General features: G+C 43.9%; 2 pseudogenes; both read left to right on the forward strand.

Annotated features, from left to right (window-relative positions):
- Positions 1–195: 195 nt before the first annotated feature.
- Positions 196–703, forward strand: LOC116888141 (annotated as a pseudogene).
- Positions 704–3664: 2961 nt separating this feature from the next.
- On the forward strand, positions 3665–4210 carry LOC116888248 (annotated as a pseudogene).
- Positions 4211–5345: the final 1135 nt, after the last annotated feature.

The following is a 5345-nucleotide window of genomic DNA, read 5'->3' on the forward strand; positions in this document are numbered from 1 at the left end:
AGCTCAGGGATGACGTCACAATTTCCCTTCTTTGACCCAACAATGCCCACCGGCACTGAAAAGGCTGGGCCCTGGCTGAGGCACACACAGAGGGAAGATTTCACCCCATGGAGGACACTATCTAGATTGCTCCTGAAGTGAAGACCAATCGCTGCTATCTAAATCAGCAGGATCGGGATTCGTGCTTTTATAAACATGGAGAAAGACAGCAATGTAAGACCGAAAGTGAACGTCTCTCCTTATGTCCATTTTATGATGGACTTCAGAAATCAAATGAGGGAGCAACAGCCAAACACCTATTATGACTTTACCGAATTTTCTAGACAGTGTTCTGAAAGGTGGCGGACCATCTCAAAGAAGGAAAAGAAGAAGTATGAAGCCCTGGCCAAGCGCGACAAAGATCGGTACCAACGTGAAATGAGAAACTACACCGGCCCGAGAAGGGAGAGAAGAAGGAGGGATGTGAATGCACCGCGGAAGCCCCCATCCTCGTTCCTGCTCTTCTCCCAGGACCATTTTGACGAGATAAAAGAACAACACCCGAACTGGACTGTGGCGCAAGTGGCCAAGGCTGCAGGGAGGATGTGGGCCAGGTGTTCGGAAGAGGATAAAATCCCCTACAAGGAGAGGGCTGCGGTTCTGAGGGCCAAGTACCTTAAAGAGACGGGAGGCCTACTACCGCCAATGCCAGCGCAGGAACTAAAACTTCAATGGGTGGGGCAAACCCAATCTGAAACAATAAACCCCATTCAACTGGCTTTCTGGCTCTGGTGTTTAGTGTTTTCAGACTGCCCTTGGATGCTATGCTGTGGTAGTGAGTGGTTTCATTCAGGTCTAGCCTTGGGGCAACTGGTTTTCAGAGAGGCAGCTCTATGACAGGGAACTGGCTGCCAGACCCAAATAGCCTAGATTGACTTGTGTGGTCGAGCACATTTGAAAAGCCATTTGCCTACAGGGAGTCAGCCCCACAGCTGCTTTGGGACTAAAACGTATAATGAACAGCTCAGAGATTTCTTAATACAAATCCTAGCTTTTGCCTAGGTTTGCCATCTCATGAGAATGGGGCCAAAACGACAGCAAATTGTGCTATCTGTGCAGGCAGCCATTTTGGTTTTGATTCCAACTCTGTGTTTGGAATCAAGTGTTTTTGTATTTCATCACATCAGGTCCCGTGGTTCTTAGAGATCTTGGGGATTCAGGTTAATTGAGATTCCTGATCCTCCTACAGTGTTCCCCTCTTCCAAAGATTCTTGCAGCTTTTTGCTAATTCCAACACAATGACCACCAGCTTCCATCCATTGGCTGGATGTAAAACCCTGCATCTGACTCTTTCAGCAGCTGCTTGTTTGGCCTTTCAGAGGGTGGTCATGGTAGGCTTCTGTTGGTAAGCATGAGTATTGCAGGCAAATGCATGCACAAATTGAAAATATCATCCTAGTCAGGTAGGTAGGTAGGTAGGTAGATAGATAGATAGATAGATAGATAGATAGATAGATAGATAGATAGATAGATGAGATGGAGATAGACGATAGATAGAAATAGAGATAGACATAGAGATAGAGAGATAGAGATAGAGGTAGGTAGAGATAGAGATCGACTACCGAGGATACAATCCACAACACTCAAGAGGTTAACAAGCTGAAGGGCCGAAGTGAGGATGCTTCAATCTCATTTGGGAGGAAGAAGAAAGCAAGCAGAGTGGGGGATGAAGGAGAAAGGGAGACCTAGATGGCAAGGGGAGAGGGAGGGGAAGAATATCAGGTATGGAGGCAGGCAGGATTGAAACCCTGAGGGACAGCAGAAAGAAAGGAAATAGGCAACCGCAGGATGCAGGAGATAGGGGGATCCTTAGGAATGTACCAGGGACCTGGGAATTGAGAAACTTTCAGGACACAAAGGGAGGGACATTAGATGAAAGAAATGCCCTTCAGTGGAGGAGAGAATAGTTGTAGAGCCTACCTGGTGTATGCTGCCTGGTTTTTGTTCCAGTGTTTGAGAGATCTCGAGGGTCGAGATTAATTGAGACTACTGGTCCTCTTACAGGGTTGCCTTCCTCCTCAGCTTCCTCCAGCTTTTCTATAGTTCAACCACAGGGGTCAGTAGCTTCTGTCCATTGGTTGGGTACAAATATCTGCATCTGACTCTTTCAGCTGCTTGTTGGGACTTTTTGAGGGCAATCACGATAGGTCCCTTTCTGTGAATGTCCCATTACCTCAGTAACCATGTCTAGTCTTGGGAGTTTCGCCTTGACCTAAATCCCATTTCGGGCCTGAATTTGTACATAGTTTTCCTCAGGCTTTTCTCCATTTTTGTCCCTGCAGTTCTTTCAAACAGGAACAATTCTGGGACAGAGTTTTTGACAGTGGGATGGCAACCCCTTCACATTGTAGAGAAGAGAGCATTTGTGCCTGGGATTTGACAGCACATATCATAGGAGCTGGTGAACAATCGCTGTAGAGTGAGTTAGTTGCTTGATATCTCATGCTGAAGTTTGAATATTATGGTTGAGAGGGGAGGATGTCACTTAATTTGTAGTAAGGAACATCATGGGACAGAAATTGTAGGCTACTTGTAAGGTTTGATTGGTCACAGGCTCAGATCACAATTAAAGTCAGCACATATGGGCCAAGGTTTTTGTGTATGTCTGTTGAAAACTGCATATAACATTCGTTCTGCCTTCCAAATATCCCACCACAGTGTGTTTGTTTATGAACCACTCTAATGGGGGGTTAGAGATATAGCTCAGTGGTAGGATCCTTGCATAGCATGTGTAGGGCTTGGAGTTCCTTCCCCAGTACTTCAAAAATACACAAAAAAACCACACAAATCTTTCTAATAAAAAAATACAGGAAAGGGGAGATAATACAGGAAAACACACAGGAAATATATACAATTCAGGCTAGCCATTACAATGTATTACTGAGCCAGGACATGGGCCATGATTTTTTGATCATTACATGTTTTTTTATTTTTTTTGTCTCCATTCCCCCTCCCAGAGTTTTTCATTTCCCCCTCCCCTTCTCCTGAATAGGGGCTCTATTTCCTCAGGCATCCCCCTTCCCTGTGGCATCAAGTCTTTACAGGATTTGGTACATCCTCTCCCATTTTGATCAGACAGTCCAGATTCCCAGGGCCAGTAACAATTCTAATATGGTTCAAATAAGACTTTATCGTTCCTTAGATGCAAAGGGAAAGACCCTTGACAAACTGATTGCTAAGAGGGCCCACCTGGATACCAGAGAGTTGGGTTGGTGGTTAAGAGAACTGACTTCCCTTCTGGATGGTCCTGAGTTCAAATCCCAGCAACCATATGTTGGCTCACAGCCATCTGTAATGAGATCTGATGCCCTCTTCTGCTGTATCTGAATCCAGCTACGATGTGCTTATACACAATAAATAATACTTAAAAAAAAAAAAGAGGACATACCTGTAAATGTCTGAGCTTGGCTATCATTGGTCAGCTCAGGGATGACATCACAATTTGCCTCCTTTGATTCAACAATGCCCAGGGGGCCTGAAAAGTCTTGGTTCTGGCAGAGGTGGACACAAAGAGAAAATTTCACCTTAAGTATGAGACTTTCTAGATTGCTCTTGGGGTGAAGAGACAGAACTCTCTGCGATCCATATCAGCAGGTCCAGCAATGGAATTCATGCTTTTATAAACATGGAAAAAGAAATCCAACTAAAGCCCAAGGTGAATGTCTCTCTTTATATCCATTTTATGCTGAACGTCAGAAACCAAATTAAGGAGCAACAGCCAAACACCTACCATGTCTTTGCAGAATTTTCTAGAAAGTGTTCAGAAAAATGGAGATCCATCTCGAAGCAGGAAAAGGCAAAGTATGAAGCCCTAGTCAAGCTCGAGAAAGAACATTACAAGGAAGTAATTAAGAATTACACAGGAACGAGTAGGAAAAGAAGAAGGAGGAATGTAAATGCACCTCAGAATCCTCCATCCTCTTTCCTGCTCTTCTCCTTAGACCACTTGGCCCAGTTGAAGGAAGAGAACCCAAACTGAACAGTAGTGGATGTGGCCAAGGCTGCCAGAAAGATGTAGTCCCTCTCTACCCATGTGGACAAAATTTCTTATTAAGAAAAGGCTGCATTTTTGAGAGCAAAGTATCTTGAGCAGCAGGAGGCCTACAGCCACCAATGCCATGGCAGGAAGAGAAATTTCTTGGGATAGGGCAAGCACAGTTTGAAACAATAAAACAACATTCAATTGGCTTTCTGACCTTGGTGTTTTATATTTTCAGACTGCCCTTGAATGCTTTGCTATGGGAGTGAGTGGTTTGATTCAGGTCTAGCCTTGGGGAGACTGGCTTTCAGAGAGGCAGCTCTAAGACAGGTAATTGGCTACAGGACTCCGATGGTCTTGGTTGACTTGGGTGGTTCAGCGCATGTGAAAAGCCATTTGCCTACAGAGAGCCAGCCCCACAGCTGCTTTTGGAACCAAAAGGTATAATGATCGGCTCAGAGATTTCTTAACACACATCCTAGCTTTTTTGTGGCTTGCCATCTCATGGGAATGGGGTCAAAAAAGACAGCAAATTGTGCTGTCTGTGCAGGCAGCCATTTTGGTTTTGATTACAACTCTAGGTTTGGATTCAAGTTGTTTGTATTTTGACACATCAGGTCCATGTAAAAGGTTGGTTCCATGTTAGGCATTCAGTCTCTTGAGGGTTAAGTGCATCTTCTCTCACTGAGTCAAGACCCAAGAGTCTTCTGCTGTATATATGTTGGGGGCCTCATATCAGCTGGTGTATGCTGCCTGGTTGGTGGACCAGTGACAACCTTAATTTTAAAATTAACCAGAATGACATAACTGCTGGTCATGGAATCTATTTTCCTAATCTCATTCTCTATGTAGGAAATTCTCCTGGTGACAGTAGCCCCCACCAGGTTAGATGATTCCTAGGTCTACATCCTGCACACCTCTTGTGCTCTGCGTTGCTGTCAAAACAGACCCTACCTCTTTCCAGTGTCCCCTCTTCCTTTCTTGGACCAAGAAAATCTGCCTTCTCCTCTTAGCTCAGCGATTGGCTTCCTGTCGTCTTTGTTAGTCAATCAAATAATTAGAGGAAATTTCCCTATAAATAGGACAGAAATGTTTTTAGGCTTTTTGAAACAATACTGCAAAGGTATAGTCTGTTTCACTTAAATTCATTTAATAGGTAGAATTAGAGCCAGTTTCCAATTTAAGATAGTAGGTATAGATACTATGAAAACTGTCTACTATTTTTTGCAATCCTTAGTAAAATGCCAATAACATTTATGCATAATTGAAAAGAATCTTCAAATTCAGCATGTAAAGAGATAAATAAGCTAAACAATCTGCTAAAAAT

This window comes from Rattus rattus, chromosome X, assembly GCF_011064425.1.
Source record: "Rattus rattus isolate New Zealand chromosome X, Rrattus_CSIRO_v1, whole genome shotgun sequence".
NCBI lineage: Eukaryota > Metazoa > Chordata > Mammalia > Rodentia > Muridae > Rattus > Rattus rattus.